The 21,490-nt window shown below is 50.8% G+C and overlaps 1 protein-coding gene across 28 annotated transcripts in view; it reads left to right on the top strand.

Moving 5' to 3' along the window:
• Positions 1 to 21,490, top strand: part of LDLRAD4 (low density lipoprotein receptor class A domain containing 4) — a 386,138-nt gene that overhangs the window by 214,586 nt on the left and 150,062 nt on the right. The window lies entirely within an intron of this gene.

A 21,490-nucleotide genomic window follows, 5' to 3' on the forward strand; every position in this document is an offset into this window, starting at 1 on the left:
ATAAAAAATAAATTTATTATTAAAAAAAAGAAACACTGGTTGGATTATAAGAAATAATGTGTCGGTTTAGTATTCATGTTAGTTTCATAGAAAGTTTTTAGAGTAATTTAAAATAATAATTTAAAAAATGATTTTAAATAAGCAAAGAAAGATATGTGGAGAGTTCATGACTGATCATGTAATTAAAATAAGAAAATAGAAAAGTTTTATATGAGACTTGGAAAAAGATTCTGATCGTGTGTTTTTCTGTTTGGTACTAGATGGAAAACAAGCTCAGTAAGGTGTTTACATGTGTGAATCCCAAGGCGGAGGCTTTGAGCATTTCTTGAAAAGGTGAAATCAGAGTTTGAAGTTCATTGATGTTTTGATCTCATGGTTTTTATGAAGAGGAAGGAGTAAGAAGTCAGCTTTGAAAAACTGCCAGACTTCTCTTAGGAAACTTGTTTTCTCAAGCTCAGGGAAGTGGGTTGAGGATGAAAACGTCTTTACAACAGCATGTCTAGGAGAGATGCGTGCTCCTCTTCATGGGGCCCGACTGAAATCATTCGAGGAGATCCAGCTTCTTTTCCCAGTTTTACTGACTTTATTTTGAGAAATTATATTTGTTTTTTTATTTACGGGTTTCAAATTTTTGTTACGGCTTTCAGACTGCATAGATATTGGTACTATAACGTGAAATGGGTGGAGACTCTGTGAAAGAAACGGTTTTCTCTGTTCCTGTTGTATTTTTATCTCGAAGGCAAGCTCAGAAAATGACCATGCCTAGTGAGCTTTAGGTCTGTTGTTTATACTTTTACTAAATCCAAGAATCTTGATGGTGCAATAGTTCTCTTCAAGGTTTTCCGTTTTGTCAATTTGCATTTTCTTATGCTGAGGGTTCTCGGAGTACCGTTGTCTATCTATATACTTTGAGAAGACAATTAATTTAAGGTTAGGGACATGCTTTCTTGGTGTTTGGTCCATGTGTGTCTATGGTGATGTTTTCAAAGCCCTTGTACCACATCTTGGTTCGGGAGCAATAATTGAGTAGCCCTGGTCATCCGTAAAATAATCTGCATAATGCCGCTTGCCTGGACCCAAGGGAAGGGGTCCCTACAGTGAATTGTCTGCCTGTTGGGTTGGGATCCTGGCCAGGGCACTCACCTAACATTGGGGCAGCTCTGTGAGCTCATCTGCAAAATGGAGCATGATAAAAAAGGGTATTGTGAGGACTAAGTGGGATGGTCATAAATCACTCAGAATCTCGCTACTAGTCCTAAGCATTTGATGTAGGTCAACTAGACTTAAGCCAGTGGGTCTTAGAAGGAAAAGAACAATGTAAAGACAATTTCTCATTTTGTTTGTCTAGACTTGAGTAACAGCAAACACACTACATGGTAAACTATGGAGAGAATATTATAATTTTGTGCTACTTTTTCATGGGATTGGAGAGTTCCGCGTGAAAACCAGGCCGACAAGACCTTTGGCCCTCTAGCCTGGGGCACTTGGCAGAATTTTCTCTGTGTCTTGAAGGTGTTTCTCCTTCACTTTAGAACAGTTCAACTGCAATCCTCTTATTGTATTGAATTCCCTCCCCTCCCCGTTCTCCCCCTTCCCTTCTTCCTGCCTCTCTTCCTTTCTCATTAATAGTATTTTCAGGTTTTTAAAGCCTATTTTCAAATACCTTTTCATTCATTTTTAACAGTGTGAACGCTTTCATTTTGCTCCAAGCCAGGTGAAGAAGTGACATCTATAAATGTCTCGATGTTGCAGGTAGCTACAAAAGTTTATCAAACTAACAGAAACCTTAAGATCCTGTTGGCAAGCGGTCGGTCCCTGCTGTTCAGATATAACTAAAACTCGTGTCCTTGTAGCTAAAATGCGAGATTAAGACAAAAGCCAGGAGACCTAAGAACAAAGGTTCAAACCATGGCTGTGGCTTCAAGTTGACTTGGGTTCAAGTTCCAGCTTAAGGACATGACTAAACCCCTTTAAGACTTGGTTTACTTATTTGCGAAATAGGAATAGTTCTCCACTGTGTAAGGCCACAATGAGAATTTAAGTGAGATAATTATGTGAAACGCACAATCTGCATAATTGCATCAGTATCATCATTCCTGTTCATCGTACGGCTGCTTCTTGGGATGCTAGACTGTCCTGGCTCGTATCCTCTGTCTCCAATGCCAGGGCCACTCTTCACATGTAACAGGATTTTTCAGGTGTCCAAAGGTGAGTTCGTCTTTACGGATTCTAGATGTTTCCTACCTACTTTGTCCCCCACTCAGCTGAGGGCAGCTTGCTCTGACCTGGCCAGCAGCCCCTCTTGCACACCTTTCTCCCAGTTTTTCACAGACACCGGGGGGAGCAGAGCTCACTTGTCACATTGGGACACTTGGCTCTGGGTTGGTTGTTGCTGGTGTGTTCTTTGTTGTCAGGAGTCTTTGGGAAAGGGTGTAGCTTCCCTGCTCTTTGTTGATGCCAGATGATCTAATAATGAATATATTTTCCTCCCTCTACCCTATTGGGCAAGAATATAGAGTTAACAAAGGATGTGTCACTTCCTGTTAATAGCTATGTAATGAGATTTCTGTTCATGTCTTTTGCCCATTTCATGATTGGAATGAGGCTTAGCGGCTCTCCATTTGAAGGTGGGTTTTAATGGACCTACCAACGCATTCCCTACAGCGGATGGACGGACGGATGGACGCCCTTCACAGAGTCCCAGCTCTGATGATGAGGCTGTCTTTCCTTTCCGCCTTGAGAACTTCAAGTTTTACAGGAATTCTTGTCTGTAAAATGTCACAGTCCAAAGAAGCACATGGTACATTCTCCTGGTTCCCATTCAAGAACAAGATTCATTTACTTGATCTGCTTTGTTCCCACCAGTAGGAAACATTTGGTGTTCTGTGGTTTGATGTGCTTATGGTAAAGCAACCTGGAATCTTCCGGATTTCCAGATGAGCTAGAATTTGAAGTATTATTGGCTGCAAGCCTGTGCCGTGGTCAGGTGTTTTGGTCATCTTTGTCTCTCGTTTGATATTTGCTAAAATGTAGCATAAATCAAGGTGAGAAGGAACATGTTACTGCGAAGTTGGTGATGCCAATAATAAAGGAGGCACTTACAGTAGCTGTAAGCAGCTTTTTCCTTCAAAACATGTTTTTGGAACCTGGACTGAGTGGTTTCACCTGCTTGTCTACTTCACTAACTGCGGTTAGGCTATCCATTGACTGAGGCTGGTTTATTTTCCTGCAATCCTCAAAGGATCCTTTAACCCCTCAAAGGGTTTGCATAGACCTGGAGGACTAGGCTGGTTGGTGTTGGTTACCTCACAGGAAAAATGCCATCAGCCTAAATTGCCAGTTTTTCTCATCTCTTTTCTCTTGGCTGCTCCATCAAACTATTGTACTCCTGAGCACTAAAAAATACAAATTATATAGAATTATATAGAAATTATTTATTGCATAGAAAAATAAGATTATTTTTATGCAAGTTATTATATTTGCAAAAAAAATTACTCAGCGCCTCCTTTGATTGTTGTGCCGGGAGTTGTGTGGGATGAAGGAAAACGGGTCCTGTTTATCAAGGTAGCGATAGTCAAGTAGGGGAGCCAGAAAATAAATATGAATCTAGGGTAGTGAGGGCTCAGCAGCTCGAGTATTTTGTGGTTCCGTAGGTTAGAGAGAACTGGCGTGGCTGGAGTAGGAGTCACAGCGGCTCTCTGGAGGGGGTGTGCTCGGGGGCACCGAGACCTCGAGCGTCGGGCCGTCGGGACCCGGAGGAGTGGGGTCCCGGGGGGGATGAGGGGTGGCAGGTAGCCTAGGATGGGGCCAGCAAGGTGCTTGGGCCCTGGAGGAGAGCTAGTAAGTCCTCTCTCCAGAGAGGGGGCGGCCCGCGGGTCTCCTGTGCTGTCGGGGAGAGCCCCACAGCTCACGGGCCATCGAGGCGACGCTGCCCCGGGACCTGCCTCCCGTCACTACCGGGGCTGAGCGTCTCCCCCTACACCACATCCTGGTCGGGGAGAGCGGACTTCCCCGAAGCCACAACTCAGTGGCCTTGGAACAGCCGCGCCCTCCAGAGCAGATCGCCCTTAAGCAATCACAGCTAAGGCATCCACGGCCCTGGAGCCCCTGGACCCGAAGGGCAAAGCCCAAATTTGGAACGAAGCGAAGCCAGGAGTTACTCAGAACAACTTTCATTTTCAGCTTCGGTGGAATTGCCGATTAACTGAGGGGATCGAGGGAAAGTGGGCAGTGCAGGGGCTCCCTCCCCAGGGGGACAGGCAAGTTGCTTCTTTCTCCAGAGGTGCTCTCAGAAAACCAAATCTCAAAATCCAACGATCTAAAGCCAATACAGTTATACCCAATTAAGCCAGGATAGTAACGTCCGGACTTTTTAAGAAGGACATTTTTTTTTCGGCCCAAGGCCATTTAGGGTAATTGTCAAAGGATATAAAATTCACCATATTAGGGCAGCCCCGGTGGCTCAGCAGTTTAGCACCGCCTTCGGCCCAGGGCGTGATCCTGGAGTCCCAGGATAGAGTCCCGTGTCGGGTCCCTGCATGGAGCCTGCTTCTCCCTCTGCCTGTGTCTCTCTCTCTCCACCTCTCATGAATAAATAAATAAAATCTTTTAAAAAATCAACATATTAAAAACTGAGTCGAGTGTCTTTCTTCCCAAAGCAACTCTTCTCACAGTCTTCTCCCCGCCGCCCCCAGGTGGGCTGGCACTTGGGCTCAAGTCCTCTTTAGGCACCAAGCTTTACTACCAACTCCCCACCTCTCCAGTATGTTTGTTGGTTCATTCATTCATTCATTTATTCATTCATTTGGTTTTATTAAGATAGAACTGACATAGAGCACTGTGCAAGTTTAAGGCATACGGCATGAGGTCCCGACTGACGTATACTGTGAAGTGATGACCACAATAAATTTAGCAAACACCAAGTATTTTATATTAGGGCCCAGGCTCATAACCATGCAGAGAACCACACCAGGCTTCACAAAGACCAGGCCTTTCCTTTTATTTCCCTGTAGTTATTTCAGTAAATATTACCAGTTACTACCGTCATGAAATATCCTGTCAGCGTTCAAATTTCTTCAGTTGTCTTATTAATGTGTACGTTGTTTTGTTCTGTTTACAGTTTGCTTGGACGACAATCCAAAGAGGTTCCAAATATTACTCTATGATGGATTGATTGGCTCCCTAAGAGTGTTTTTACGCTATAGGATCCTGCATGACGTCTTGTGATTTTTCGTGGAAGGGTCTGGGTGGTTTGTTCTGTAGGATTTCCATACTCGGGGCTTTGCCTTCTACTTCTTCGTGAAGTCACTACATGTGCTCCTCTGTCCCCTCTAATTTCTGTCAATTTGGGGAGACAGTTAGGGTTGGAGGTTGCATGTGTGCAGTGGCTTCATTGGCGCTCTTATCTTCTTGGTATCCCAGAGGCACCCTGTCTTCTTGTCTCTCTGTTGTGTGATAATTATTAGTCAGGAGGGGTTGCAAAATAGTCGTGAGCTAATTCTGCACTTTTTTCTCCATTTATTGGTGGGGATGCTTCTATGGAGTGAACTCCCCGTCCACTGTGTGATTACCATAGTGCATGTCATATAGGATTGGTTCTCCGCATAAAGAGAAAGTTCCCTATTCCCCTTCATAGGAGATCGATGAGCTTTTCTTTAATGTGTCATTATGAGCTGAATTAAAACACATTTGATGTATATATGGAACCTTCGGGGAAACCCCCTCTGCTGCACTTGGGCGATCCAACTCCCAGGACTTCTCCAGGATTCTGGATCCCCAGTGGCCTGGGGTGAACGTGAAACTCCAGGAGTGGAGGGTGTCTGATTCCCCAGCATCCAGGAGCCTCATTCCCTCATTCCCTCATTCCTGCTTCCTCACCTCAATTCGGTTGACCCTTCCTTTATCTCCCTTGCACTCTGAGCTTCGGACAGCCCTGCACCTCTCGGCCCACCACCTTCTGCTCCACCCACTCTGCCACCCCCAGGGCTGTACTCTGCTCTCCAGCTGCCTCTGAGAAGCCCTCAGCTTGGGCACCATAGCTTGGCTTGGCCTCCACGTAAGCAGGGCCCTCAGCATCCCTGAGAACCAAACTCCTAGCTACTTTTGCCGGGGTACTTGCTCACGGCCTAGTCCAGTGGGCTTCTTTCCATTTCTAGTTGTACTAGTTTCTGCAGGTGACAAAGCTAATCATCTCCTTTCTGCAATTCTCTGTTCTCTTGGTGGGGGCGGGGGGGGGGGTGGCGGGGAAGGGTCACAGCATCTGCCCTGACTGGTCTCTGCACACATCGAGCTATTACTTCTCTTGGCAGCCCCTCTGTCACCCGGGTGCCAGCCCTGGTTCACAGTTCTCACTCCTCACCCACGCGTGGGTAATACCAGACACCACATGGGCGTCAAAACCATGCCCGTATTCTTATCTCCAGCCCAGACCAATGTATCCAGCTGCTCATTGGGCCCCTTCCAAGCCTCCTAAACCCCAAGCATCCAAAGCTGAAGTAATGATTTTTTTTTCCCTCCACCCCAGACCAGTTTCTCATTTGGTGTCCTTTTTAGTGTTTTGCCCATCTGCCAGTTATATCAAGTTAGTCACTGTTCCTCTGATTCCCCCGCCCCCAAGCCAGAAACAGTTTCTCCTACAGCCCGCGGTGCCCTTCCTTAGGTGCTGTCTGTTGTGCTTGGTCATTGCACGTGTACAAGTCTAGTTCCCATGGACGTTAAGCCCTTTGAAGGCAGCGGATGTGCTTGCATCTTTGGAAGCCCTGATACTCCTAACATGGCATGCACTGTATGTTATGGGCACTTGAGAAGTATTTATTGAATTAAATTGAGAGCCCTGTGTCCTTCTTCTGCTACTTCTTAGCAGCGTCCTGTAGGCATGACCTTCGGTGAGCAGGGACTGTAAGGGTTTCTGTGGGAACCCTGGTGCCCACAATAGTGCGTGGCTTAGACAACATATAGCACATGGCGTATATAGCCTGCGGTTCATGGGCCCTGGATGTGTTTGCTGAATGAATGAATGAATGAATGAATGTGATTATTTTACAAAACTCCGGTCTGACCAGAGGATGCGGATAAATTTCAGTTTGCATGGCCATACACCCTGCTAATGGAACTGAGGAGTTGAAAATATCTATACGGTCTTGGCAGCCTGCATGATGGGACAGAGAAAGAGATGACAATAACGTCTATCCCCCCTCAAATCGTATATCATTACAATATATATTGGGTTCCCATAAACACCCGAACTAACCCAACTATAAGCCTACATTAGTTTATTCTGTGACCAATAGTATGATAGACTTCTACTGCTTTTTTTTTTAATAAATTTATTTTTTATTGGTGTTCAATTTGTCAACATATAACACCCAGTGCTCATCCCATCAAATGCCCCCCTCAGTGCCCGCCGCCCAGTCACCCCCACCCCCCGCCCACCGGAATATTCCTCAGCCATTAGGAACAACAAATACCCGCCATTTGCTTCTACGTGGATGGAACTGGAGAGTATTATGCTGAGTGAAATAAGTCAATCAGAGAAGGACAAACATTATATGGTCTCATTCATTTGGGGAATATAAAAAATAGTGAAAGGGAATAAAGGGGAAAGGAGAGAAAACGAGTGGGAAATATCAGAAAGGGAGACAGAACATGAGAGACTCCTAACTCTGGGAAACGAACTAGGGGTGATGGAAGGAGAGGTGGGTGGGGGGTGGGGGTGACTGGGCGGCGGGCACCGAGGGGGGCACTTGACGGGATGAGCACTGGGTGTTATTCTATATGTTGACAAATTGGACACCAATAAAAATAAATGTATTAAAAAATAAAAATTAAAAATTAAAAAAATAAACTGTGATTAGGACAAAAAAATAAATAAATAAAAAATAAACTGTGATTAGGTTCCCAGGCTAGCCCTACAATCGTTTAAGATACAAAGTATAATACCCGGTCCTGAGTTCCAATCCTGGGGTCACCACTTACTGCCTGTACCTTTTGGCAAGTTGCTTAATCTCTCCCTATCGTGATTTTTCTCACTCGTAGAGTGACGAGGATAATACCGATATTTCCTTTCAAAGGGTTGTTCTGAGGATTTGATAAAACAGGTAAAGCAATTATCATAATGACTGGTACATAGTAAATGCTCAATAAAATATTTCATGTATAGCCCTGTTTCTCCACTGTCCTTTAAAATTCATTTTGAAATAATTTTCAAACGGAATAAAGCTATACAATTTATCCTTTTTTTATCATTCTGCCTCTATATATTGACATTTGAGTTTTTTATGAACCAGTTTATAGTAAGTTGCAGACATCATGACTTTACCTCAAAAGACTTCAATGTGTATTTCCTAAGAAAAAGACACTTTCATAACAATAACATAGTTCCCCAAAGCCAGAAAATGTAATGTTGAGACAGTGCTATTTTCCAATATACGGTTCACATTAAACTCTGGCCAGTTGGGGATCCCTGGGGGGCTCAGCGGTTTAGCACCTGCCTTTGGCCCAGGGCGTGATCCTGGAGTCCTGGGATCGAGTCCCCCATCGGGCTCCCTGCATGGAGCCTGCTTCTCCCTCTGCCTGTGTCTCTGCCTCTCTCTCTCTGTCTCTCATGAATAAATAAATTAAATCTTAAAAAAAAAAAAAAAAAACAACTCTGGCCAGTTGCCTCAGTCATGCCCTTCATAGAGAACCGTGTCTCTCAGCATAGACTTAGCAGGAATACGGCTTGCAAGGCAGCTGCTAGGACACTGTGAGATCCCTCCCTGCCTCAACTATTCCTCATCTCGGATGCCAAAGAATGGAATGCACACGACCCCCTGACCCTCTTTACCCTCTTCTGGTTCCCATGTGCTTCATCCCCCTCATTCGAGCATAAAGTATTAAAACGCTGCTCCCTGTCTCTGATGGGAGGCGGGGGGGGGCGGTGGCGAGTCCTGCAGCATCAAGAGTAGGATAAGCTGGGCAGGGAGCTGACATTACTGAGTGCCAGCCGTTTACGTGCATCGTTTCTCTCTCAAAACCACCCTAGAAAGTTTTCATAGGAAACAGTGCTCAGAGAGGTTAGGTCATGTGTCTAGACTCATGCAGCTGGAACGTGCCACGGGTAGGGACCTGGGCCCCGGCTGCATTTCTGTTTCTGCTTCTGGGCGTCTGTTTTCATATTTCTTGAACAAGGTAAGGATTTACTTACTCATGGAGTTTTTAAAGGTTTGTAGAGTTTGGGGCTGAAGCTCAAACAGACCATTATTATGAAGGCCCGTGGAAGGGGGCGTCCCAAGAGCAATGGTTTATATGACAAATGTCAACTGATGTATAGATGATGATAATCTTGGTTTTTCGAACCGATTCTGAAAACTCACCCAGAGGTCCTTGTGTGTGTGTCAGAGATCGTGGGGCTTCTGTGCTCAGTAGCTGACTAGGCCCTTCTTCGGCTCTGTGCAGGCTGGGTGGCCCCTGACGTGGCCTGGGGACAGCAGCTTCCCACTGTGCTTGTCCCCGTCCGGAGGGCAAACGGGCCACAGCTGCCCCTGAATGTGGTGGGTTGTGTGGCTCAGGCCTGGTGGGACCCGGTGCACAGAGACTGTGCGCTGCTCCTGGTGCCGGGTGGGGGGCCCCGCACACCTGCCCCAGCCGGCACCCAGGCCCTGCCGATCGGGCCCTCAGGCGCCCAGGGTTCAGAGCAGGGGGCCGGGGCTCTGGCGGGGCCTTTGCCTTGGCCGGCGTGGAGGTTGCATTTGGGGCCTGGGCTGCCGTGCAGGGCGGTGGCCAGGGTGCCACGGGCCCACCCGCGTTCAGTGTGGAGACGGGAAGGGCGTCCACGACACAGCAGGTACAGACTTGCATGGACGTGATCCTGGATGGCGCCGCCCGCGGCCCGGGGGAGCCCTAAGGTGCTGGGCCAGGCGGCCCGGGTGCAGGTGCCATAGGGGCCCCTCCCGCTCGCCCCTCTGAGGCGGGTGCTCAGCAGCTGCAGCCTCCAGGGCCCCGGAGGCAGGTCCGCCTTTTCAGACAGACAAAGGCGGAGAGCAAACGGCAGGAAAGTTCCAGTAAACCTGGGGCACCATTTCCTCCTGCCGCGACACTAAATTTACGGAGCTAAAAACAGCCTCTTAGATTTACATTCTGATTCTGTTACTGCTTCCCCGTGTGCAGGGCCGCCCGCTTCGGATGAGACGGAGCCGCTTCTTTAAATATTTAGTAGTCTGGCGTGGATGTTAATGAAAGTCTGGCGGTGCTATTTTGGGAATTGCAACAATGATAGTAATTTTCGGTGTCAGATTCCTGCTTCCGAAGGTGGGGGGGGGGGGGGGGACATGGTCTCACTCCTAATAGAGCTCGCCCCCCGCGGCCGTGCCAGACAGATGGGGCGTGAATACTGTCTAGACGCTCTGGCTGAGGGCAGCCCGGCCTCTGCGGCCCACGGCAAGGCGCCGGCCTAGGTACCCCAGGGGGCAGGCCCCCTGCGGGGGGAGAGACATCAGGGGACCCGCCTCGGGGGGAGGACGCGGCCGGGCTGGGGGCCAGGGGCCAGTGTGCGGCTGAGGTGGCTCTCGGCTGCGGAGCGCACTGGCTGTGAGCCCAGCTGGGCCTCGGAGGGTGCAGAGCAGAAGGGGCCACGGCCCAGCATCGCGCACACGGGGCGGACCCCGTTGCCTACGCTCCTGGTGCCAGCGCAGGAGCGGGCCCTGCTCCAGTCAAGGCTGCCCGTCCTGCCCGACCGTTTTCTAGGGTTTAGCCTCTTCATTAAAAGGGTTTTACAGGGGAGCCAGGTGGCTCAGCGGTTTAGCACCTGCCTCGGGCCCAGGGCGTGACCCCGGGGTCCCAGATCGAGTCCTGTATCAGGTCCCTGCAGGGAGCCTGCTTCTCCCTCTGCCTGGGTCTCTGCCTCTCTCTGTGTCTCTAATGAATAAAAAAAAATCTTTAAAGAAAAAAACAAAAGGGTTTTAGAAACTCACTCGGCTTGCTTTCTCTTCTGATGAGTCTCTGGGAACTCTCCAGGGCTGTGGCTCCTCGTCCGCAGCCGAACTAGCGGGCCATGGAAATGCGATGGGAACCGCCGGGCGCCCCGCCGGGTTGGGCCCCAGCAGGTCCCACTCTGCCCGTGGCTCCCCGGGGCCTGGAGCGGGGCCCGCAGGACAGAAGCGGTGGATTCCTATTTGTCAAAAGTCATCATCCCTATGTGCTTGGCGGAGGGAGGGCGCTGCTGTGGGCATGAGACTGCGGGGAGCGCGGCTGGCATCAAGGGGAACACGATCCTCCGGGTGGCCCGGCTCCGTGGCTGCACCCCGGGCGCGGTCAGGCACCTGCTCGGGAGACCTGCCCGAGGGGCCGCAGGGAGGGAGCTCGGGAGGGCAGCCTCTGCGTGGTTGCGAACACAAGTCCTGAGCTGCAGAGGTGAAGTGGGCACCCGCACCCACACCCCACAGGTGGTCTCTGGATGACCCTCCGGGCTCCGAGCTCTTTTAGCCCCACTCAACCCAGACGCGGGCAGAGGCTTTTAATTTGGAAAAAAAAAAAACCTCCAACAGTATAAATTTAAAGATAATAATTTTGTTCCGCTCCCTCACCCGTTCCTACTGTGCTCTGAGGGGGTGGGGGGGGGGAGGTGGTAGACAGTTCCTGCTTCTTCCCTCCCAGGGAGAAAAGGCAGATCGGAGATGAACGACACCCTCCAAGTGTGCAATTCCTGGCGAGGAGAGAAGAGCCCCATGGTCCAGAGCCGCAGCCGTAGCCCAGCGAGCCTGTCCTCGCTCCCCGTGGCTCTGCCCGCAGGTGCTGGGGGTGGCAGGGCGTGTGGTGCCGCCCAGGGAGGCCTCCGCCCCCGAGCCCCCGCCTGCGGTCCCCGGCAGGCCCTTGCACTCGTGCGCGGCGTGAACCCGCCGCCCCTCGGCGCCCAGCACAGCGCCGGTCCGTCGGCGGCACCGAGGCAGCGGGTGGGACAGGGACGGTAGCGCCCGCCAGCGACCTCACCCACAAGGCGCGGCGAAAGCCCAGCACCTCCTGGTTCTGTTCACTCAGGAAGACCAAGCACGCATCTCCCTGTTTTAAAGACTCCGGGCATTTTGCGGGGTGACTTGGCTCAGAAGACACAGATCGTCCCCCCTCGTGGAGAAGAGGCACGTGCCCTCAGGTTGGCACACGCTCGCCCCGGGATGGGCTCCTGCGGGTGTCCCGTCATATCTCGGTGTCCTTCTGGCGGGGCCTCTGGGCTTCCGTTATTTCATTTGCTTCTAAAAAAGAGAAGAGCAGAGAGCTGAGCGAAGCCTCTGGCCCTTTCCCCTGGGCCCTGGGGAGGCCCGGGCGTCCCTACAAGGTGCCCTAGGGACACCTGCGCCGGCCTGGTTGGAAGCAGCGGCAGGTTGGGGCCCGGAGGCAGCCCCCCTCCCCCGTCCTGGGAGGAATGGCCCAGCTGGGCAGGGGCCTCAGTGACTTGACTCAAGTCTGTGTTGACGGCTTGCCAGGGTTCTCCATGGAAGGGAAACCGAGGAAGACGTGTCCCTCAGAGACACCGTCGTGGTTCCCTCAGGCTTGCCTAGAGGACAGGGACGTTGAGTGCTGTCTGACCCCGGGAAGGGAGCTTGGCACAACACCGGGTTTTTGAATACGAATCGATCTGCAGGGGACGGAAGGTCTTCACTTCCCCAGACAGACCAGGGCGTCCCCCTCACCAGGCCGTCGGGAGCTGGGGCCAGAAGCTGGGAGCCACCTCCTCATGCTCTCCCAGCATCATGCTTCTCACGTTGAGACATTTTTACTTGGGAACAATAGGAACTGATGGCCAGTGTGGTTAGCTTCTCCCAAAAAAAACAAGATACCAGAAAAAAAAAAAAAAAGATACCAGGGCTGGCTGACGTTTAGAAGTTGAAAGCGAATTAGTTGTTGAGAGAGAGTATGTGGACAAGACCTCATCATGGGGGTTTCCAGAGAATTCTCGTTTGCCTGAGAGGCCAGAGGAACTGGGAGCCTGGGTGGAGGGACATCATGGAGGGATGGTTATGACGAGCCAGCTTGCATGGGGGCCAGCCCTGATTTTTAAGGAGCATTACTGGAAAAGGCAGGTTGGGGCCAAATTCTAGAAAGCCAGGGATATCAGGCTAAATCGTGCTTATTCTCTATCCTGAAGGACATCATTGAAGGATTTGGAGTAAGAGGGCAAGGCCATGCTACAGAGCAGGTGTGTGCAGGAAGGTCCTGAGAGCTGGCCTAGCTCGGAGCTCCTCCCGGACCTGGTGTAGATAACTTTCCCAAGGCCACAAGGAACAGTGGCAGGGGCCTTGATGGGTGCCTCCTCCCTCCCCGGCCGGCCTTCTTCCGACTGTATAATGGCTCCATATGACCTTGTCAGGTTAGGCAGCGACTGGGAAAAGCAAAGAATAAAGAGGGGGTCCCCTGGAAGGAGCCTTCTTCACGGGAGAGGTGGCCTTCAGGTGACCTTGACATGCACCCCATGAGGTGGGGACACAGACACATGGCTCAGAAGGTTATGAGGTGGTGGGCTCCCAGCACACGCAGCACAAGTGGCACCCGTTCAACAATTCTTGAAGACGGCCCCATTGCTGTGATGGGCGCCTGGGTGGCTCAGTCGGTTTAGCGTCTGATTTTGGCTCAGGTCGTGACCCGGCGCTGCATCTGGGAATCGGCGCTTGGCAGGGTGTCTGCTTCTTCTTCCTCTGCCCCTCCCCTTGCCTGAGCTCATTCTCAGTCTTTCTCTCAAATAAAAGAATAAAATAAAATAAAGTAATGATTGTAGGAATCTGTGCTGTGCGAGCCACATCAGATGAGTAGATAGAGTATGTCCCAGCTTGGAGGTGTCCCCCAGTTGGGTGGCCCCAGTGTGGATGGCCCTAGTGTGGTTGGCCCCAGTTGGGCGGCCCCAGTTGAGTGGCCCCAGTGTGGGTGGCCCCAGTGGGGCAGCCCCAGTGTGGGTGGCCCCAGTTGGGCGGCCCCCTTGGTTAGCCCCAGTGTGGGTGGCCCCAGTTGGGTGGCCCCAGTGTTGGTGGCCCCAGTTGGGCAGCCCCAGTTTGGTTAGCCCCAGTTGGGTGGCCCCTGTGTGGGCAGCCCCAGTGTGGATGGCCCCAGTTGGGCGGCCCCAGTGTGGCCCTGCCTGTGCCCTTGAAGCTCCCTCTCTGCCGTGATGTCACCCACCAGGGCCTGGCAGCGCCATGAGGCCCTCTGGCTATGAAGGAGAAATGGAAGAGAAGGAGGGTGGAAGGGGACAGGGCGTGAGTCCAGAGAGGGGGAGGACCACAGGGAGGAGTCTTGGAGGGAGCGGGAGCCAGCATAGAGGAGGGGGCGCTGAGATGGAGCAGCTCACGGAGGGGACCCAGAGGAAGGAAGGTCACCCCGTGGTGCAGATCTTCCCGGGACAGGGCCTGAGCTCTCTTGGCGTCAGCTTGGGGCTGGGGCGCTACCACTGTCAGCATCTTGGTTGTACTTTGCAACTTCCTTTAAACATTTTGTAGGATTTCCGCTTAATTGAGGTATAATCCACAAGGAGAATTGTCAGGTATTGAGAGCGTACTTCACGGTGATTTATGTGTAAACTGTGAAGCTGCCTACATATCTATCATTTCACTTTTATCTTTTGTCCCCTCCGTTCTCTGTCCGTGGATTTCTTTCCTACAGTAGCATCTTCAACTATAGTCACTTTGTCTTCTATTAGATCCTCAGATCTTATTCCTCTTACAGCTGAAGGTTTGTTTCCCTTTACCAGCTTCTCCTTATTTTCCCCATTTGTAGTTCCATGTTTCTTCTCACGTTGACACATTTTTACTTGGAAATGATAGGAACTCATTTTGGGATGCACGTGAGTGAGACGTGTGTCATGGGATTTTATTCTGTGCAGACACAACACGTGAGTAAGAGCAAGAACTGTGTTTTTTTTTTTAATTTTATGATTTTATTTGTTAGACGGAGAGAGCAAGAGAGCACATGAGTGGGGGGCGTGGGGGCAGAGAGAGAGGGAGAGCCTGCACCCCGCTGAGTGTGGGGCTCCTTCCCAGGACCCTGAGATCATGACCTGAGCTGAAGTCATGAGCCTCCCAGGCGCCCCAAGAATTGTGTTTGAACAAAGATAGAGGATCCAGCTCTTTTTTCGCTTTGAAAGCAAGTGACGATGGACCGTGTTTGGCTTTGCTGCCGACACATACGTCCGCGTGCCTGCACGGTGGTGATCAGGAAATCTGGGAATTGTGACAGTGGGACGTAGAGACTTTGGGTGTGACATTTTTGGAAGGGACGGGAGACTATGTTTTCCCTGGGGGACCGGGACTGACATCTGTGATTATTTCCAGGCTCTTGAGAGAGGTGCTCGTGAGAGCTGGATGGGTCTACCAGTGGCCGCTCAGATCACAGCCTCTCCGTGTCCTCGGCCTGTTGGTTCATTACAAAGTGCTCCGCCAGGTGCTCCGTCTGCTTCTCCCACCGGCTTACCCCGCTCATTACACATCGGCCTCCGCCCCCCAGTATTGCTGTGTCATCTGTTCCCTGGGGACAGTAATGATGCAACGTGTGGATCCAGAGTCTGGCACCTGGTGGCACCTTGACAGAAATAGAAAGCTGTGATCTCAGCATTAAAATATGCTAACAAGCCGTAGGGGCTGGCGGGGCTGCCTTTCCACTGCAGAGGTTCCTTCTGGTGCTGCTGCGGAGTGTGGGGACAGAGCAGGGGCATCCCGGTGTTCAGCGCTCGTTCCCGTCCACCACGGTGGAGTTTTCCAGGAGGGACCTCCTGTCTCCTTTGTAGAGTATGATGCCTTTGCGGGGCTGGAGGAACCCCTTGTAGTAGGATTGTTCGAACAAGAGCGGAGAGAGGGAGCAGGGCTCCTGTGGAGGAGAAGCGTTCATGATAATGATAGGAGGTACCCGTTTGATTCAAATAGATTAGATTTGGGATGCCCGGGTGGCTCAGCGGTTGAGCACCTGCCTTCAGCTCAGGCCGTGACCCTGGGGTCCCGGGATCGAGTCCCACGTCGGGCTCCCTGCATGGAGCCTGCTTCTCCCATTGCCTGTGTCTCTGCCTCTCTCTCTCTCTCTCTGTATCTCTCATGAATAAGTAAATAAAATCTTTAATAAATAAATAAATGAATGAATGAACGAATAAATAAATAAATAAATAAATAAATAAATAAATAAATAAATTAGATTAGATTTTGTGCCGTTGGTGGTTGATATTTATCTAGAGTTTCTGAGCTCTAGAAAGAGGTTCTCAATGTGTGATATAAATAAATGCATAAAGAATTCTAGTATACCAAATTTAAATGATTCAAGTGCATCACATTAAGACTTAAATATATAGAATTTTGAATTCCTGTCATACTGGTTTTGTCCTATATTTGCTTCCTGGCTCATATTAACAAATGACTCCATTCTGTTCCTAATCTTTGCTCTTATTAATGCCAAGAGAGACCCTCAGCACCCACGCCCTCTCCCCCACCCTTGATTTGCCCTCACTTTGCAGAGCTCAGCTGGTAAAAAACATGGACTGAGCAGACAAGGCAGCCAAGTGGTATCTGCTCTAGGGTGATGGTGGTGTTTGTCCAAGACTGAAGGGTGGCAGGAGGACATGCCCGGCACCCACTGGGAGTCCACTAAGCCCCAGGCCCAGGCGGCTGGCAGAGATGAGGCAGAGAGGGTGCTGAGTGCTGGGGACTCAGGTCTAGGGCATGCATGTAGCCGGCCTTGTCCAGAAGATTCTGGGGAACAGGGGAGCACTGCATTCCTATGACAGATGCTGCTATATTGGCTATTTTGTGTTGCTTGGATTCTATGACTCTGAGTCCAGAGCTGCAGGTCATGGTCATCTATATATTCATCTTTTCATCAAATATCCCACTCAGATGTACACTGAGCTGTGCATTCCCCAAAGCAGGAGCAAGCTCTAGAACCTAGTAGATAAATAATCCGTATTTATTGGGCGGATTCATACACACCGGCCCCCATCCTGGGCTCCAAATCATGTAAGGCCAGGAGGTCCTCATCCACCAGGGACAGAAAGTGGACTGATGCTGGGACACCTGTGCGGACGCGGAGTGGCGTGGGTGCTATGAGGAGGGGCCAGGAGAGCTTGGCAGGGGCCAAGCGTGCCCAAGGGCCTCGTGGCACCAGGGCTGGGGTTTCCCCGGGCTCGGCAGGCCGTCGTGCTGCCCAGGGGGTGAGGAGGCCGGGAGCCCAGGGTCTCTGAGCTTCCCGAGGGCCCGCACAAATGAGGGCAACCTGAAGAAAGGTCGTCCTGTCTCTGGGAAGGAAAAAGAAGACCGGGGAACTGAGATGAGCACGTGCAACTAAATGTCGATGTGACGGAGGAGCACAGCCCCTGGTCTGCGGCGGTGCAGTGTCTCACGCACGTGGATGTGGGCACACTTGGGGCTCCAGGGTGCACGGCGGGCCTTCGCCCAGGCCGACATGCCAGGGGCTAGGGCCTGCAGGTGTCCTACTACCCTGACCTTGAGGCCCAGGAACGCTCCTCGCCCATCCCATAGGCCCCCCGCCTGACCCGGGAGCCCCATCTTCAGGGAGGAGCTGGGCCTGGTCACTTCGTGCACATGCCTCGGGCAGGGTGGGAGGTGGTGTAGGCCTGGCTCCCCCTCGGCCCTTCCACACGGTTCCCGGGAGTGCGGGGTCGGGGCGCCCAACGGGCCCGGTAGCCCACCTGGCGTACACTGGCCTGCCCCCGGGGCCTCCCCGACACCGCAGGCACCACCCCACGGTCCGCTCTGCGAGGGTCCCCGATGGAATGCAGAGCGACAGGGCTCTGTGTGGTGGTGGCTGGGGGCGGGGGGGGCGGGGGACGTGTCTGTGACTGACGGTTTCGTTTACTTAAAGATGCTCCGCCGGCCTCCTGAGGTGCGAGATGGGCGCCCTGGGGTGCCGAGGTGCCTGTCTCGGGAACCAAGCCTCCCTGTTGAGACCCCAGCACCCCCTCTCCTCTCTGGATGCAGCTGTGACCATTTCATTTTATTTAAAGTTTTATTTATCTATCTGAGGGAGAGCCAGGCTGCGCTGAGGGGGCACAGGGACCCCGAGACCATGGCCTGAGCCCAAGGCAGACGTTTAACCAGTGGGCCGCCCGCATGCTCCACATCTCTCCATCGTGTTAAGGGGCCTCTTAGCCCCACCTTGAGTGAATCTTCCCGGGTATCACCCACCAGCCGGCAATGACAGGGGCCCGATATGGCTCCTCCCTCCTTTCTCAAAGACTCAACTCCAGTAACCTGATTTAAAACACCCAGTCATTGGGGGATGCCTGGGGGGCTCAGCGGTTTGGCACCTGCCTTCGGCCCAGGGCGTGATCCTGGAGTCCCGGGATCGAGTCCCACGTCGGGCTCCCTGCATGGAGCCTGCTTCTCCCTCTGCCTGTGGCTCTGCCTCTCTCTCTCCATGTCTATCATAAATAAATAAATAAATAAATAAATAAATAAATAAATAAATAAATCTTAAAAAAAAAAAAAAAACCCAGTCATTATCCTTTTGGCCTCGGTAAGGACAGAACGGAGTTGCCCCTTCTTCTAGGAGGTGAGATAGCCCCTCTCAGAGGACAGGCATCATGCACATTCCCACTGAGTGTCACAGGTGCAAGAAGGAGGTCAAAGGAATGAATCCTGAATCATGACAATCTCATCCCAGCCTCTGGTTTGTTTCGTTGTGTTGCGTTTTCCCTTTCTCCCATCTTCTGCCTCCTTGGCGGCGTGAATTCTCTGCCTGGCCATTCTATCTCGACAGATTCTTTGAACATCATCCGTGCATATTAATGCACCGTGCGTGGGTTTTCTGTGTGTTCTAAGAAATGGGTACGTTGGATGTGGTGAGGTCAGAGGAGCGTGGCCACAGGAGACGGGAACAAGGCTTGGGAAGAGGTCCATCACGCTCACAGGTCCCGGGGAGGGTCGGTGCGTGGCTTAAGGGCCCGGGGGTGGGGGTGGGGCAACAGAATTGAAGGCAGAAGATGGAAATGAGGGGACAGCTTGGGCCACAGCCTTGACTGGGGCTTCTATGGGAAAGACAGTAGGGCAGGGTGGATAGATAGGCTAGTTGGAAGAACTGTGGCAGGCTTTGAACCATAGGCGTGCTGTCTAGTTGCTTGGTCCCTGGCCCCGGGCTGATGAGGGCCCAAGCATATTGCCTCCTGGGGTGTACAGGCCGCGTGGAGGAGGTCTGGCTCAGTGTGGCGTGCTCCCGGCAATCCCTTTGCTAGCTCTAGGAGTTGGCTGGTCCTCCAAGGGGCAGTCTCTTCCCAGCTAAGAAGGTTTTTTTTTAGAACAGCATAATATACCAAATAAATGTATACATCGCCCTGTGTGTGGAAAAGAACACACAAGAGCTATCAAACAAGTCACGGCTTTAAAAGCATTATTTAGAATGTGTGAATTTGGGGCAAAATAAATATATTTGTCAACACAGAGGGATTAATTAGATTAATTATCAGGATTTAGTAAAATGCTCCTATCGCATTGACACCAGACATTTACTAATAAAGGACTTCAAAGAACAAAATTTTAATGCATACAAGGATTTTTTTTTTGAAAAGTTATTGTATCTATATAGTGAAAAAGTCATTCTCAATTTCTCAAAATGCAGTCGCAGGTCCTCCTGTGAAAACTGCAGTGCTTTGGTGTCCTTTTTGGTGGTTTGACATAAAAGTGAACAAATACGGGTGGTGCTAAGATGAATGGATTATGATAGATTGTGGTTCCATATTTTTAAGATTTTTAAGATTTTTAAGATTTTTAAGATTTTTAAGATTTTTAAGATTATGAAGAAAGCAGAACTCTTTGGGAGATAAGCCTACTTCTTAGTCTACCTTGTATTTTGAGCCCCAGCAGGCGGCGGTTGCGGCGTGTGCTTCCTTTTGTCCCCGTGTGCATGTCTGACAGGTCCCCTTGCAGGAGGCCGGTCGTCTCACAGGTGCTTTCCCTTGCTATGAGAGACGTGTTCTTGTTTGGCCCCGGCATGTGGGGGAAGCATCACATCTTCCACTGATGTGGTAAGAAAGCACCTTCCGAGAACCGAGGGGCACCTTCTCGTGGACTCCCAGGCAGGAGGTGGGTCGAGGGCCCAGGGTAGCCAGTGGTCCGGCTTGGGGTGCGTGTGCACCAGATGTCCTGCAGTGACCCCGTGGCGGGGGGTCAGGGGCTCCCGTGAGCTCTGCCTGAGAACGAGACTAGATTTCAGAGGTGCTTTGTGTCTTCTCAGGGCCTGCTTGCCCCCGAGAGTGCGGCTTGCTCGGCTGGTGCTCTGCGTGCCTCCCCCACCCCTCCCCGCACCCCCTGGCTGCTCTCTGCGTGACCTATTCCCAGGAAGGGCGGCGAGGCAGCGGTCCTGCTGTCTGAACCATTCGAAGCTCTCAGTGAGCTGATCTCCCCTTTCTTTCCCTTTACATTGTGCTCTTTTACCATCGTGGATCCCTGCCACCCACACCATGTTGGATCTTCATTATTTAATTATCCCTCTCTGCTAGATTATGAGTAACCCCTCCTGGGTAGGGTGTAGCACAGAGCAGACACCCAGTGCGTGTTGGTTTCGACGAAATATTACATATAAGCACACACACACGCATACAAGCAATGATATATACATATATTTATTATAATTTAGTTTTTGTAGACTATTCATACAAATAGAAACACGAAAGTAGTATTGTGTTTGCAGACCTAATTTATACTATTTTTTTTAATATTTTATTTATTTATTCATGAGAGACACAGAGAGAGAGAGAGAGAGAGGCAGAGGCACAGGCAGAGGGAGAAGCAGGCTCCATGCAGGGAGCCCGACGTGGGACTCGATCCCGGGTCTCCAGGATCAGGCCCTGGGCTGAAGGCGGTGCTAAACCTCTGAACCACCCGGGCTGCCCCTAATTTATACAATTAATGTGGGTCTGGACGCTTGTCTAAAGCTAAAGGATGTTAATAAATTGTAGTTCAATAGGACTATGCCATGTGCTTTTCCTGAGACATAGATGGTTTCTCATGAAGTCTGTGGTTTACGGTGTTATTACTTTCGTTACTTCTTTGGCTTTCCTCTCATCTCTAAAAATTCACATCTTCCCCTCCTTTGTGGTCCTGCTCTAATGCCTTGCACCCCAGGCTGCCCCGGTGCTCTCTGGGCTTCGTTCCGTTAGCACACGAGGCCCTGACTTCTGTGCAGTTTGGTCACGTCGGTGCTTATCCTCCAGGCCTTCGTGGTTATAAGCTCCCTAAAGACACATAATCATACCTTAAACATGATGTAACAAGACATAATCATGTCTTAAACATGACGAGTACTTAACACATATCAAGTGAACAAGGCCAGGAATGTTTGTAGAAAACAATATATTCCAACACCATGATGTTGGTCATTAGTACATGTTCTGATGATTTCTTTGTCTTTTCCTAATGGTGAGAGTTATAAATTCATTCATTTCTTTTTTTATATATAAATTTATTTTTTTATTGGTGTTCGATTTGCCAACATATAGAACAACATCCAGTGCTCATCCCGTCAAGTGCCCCCCTCAGGG

This window comes from Vulpes vulpes, chromosome 5 (assembly GCF_048418805.1).
Source record: "Vulpes vulpes isolate BD-2025 chromosome 5, VulVul3, whole genome shotgun sequence".
In the NCBI taxonomy this organism is placed as follows: Eukaryota; Metazoa; Chordata; class Mammalia; order Carnivora; family Canidae; genus Vulpes; species Vulpes vulpes.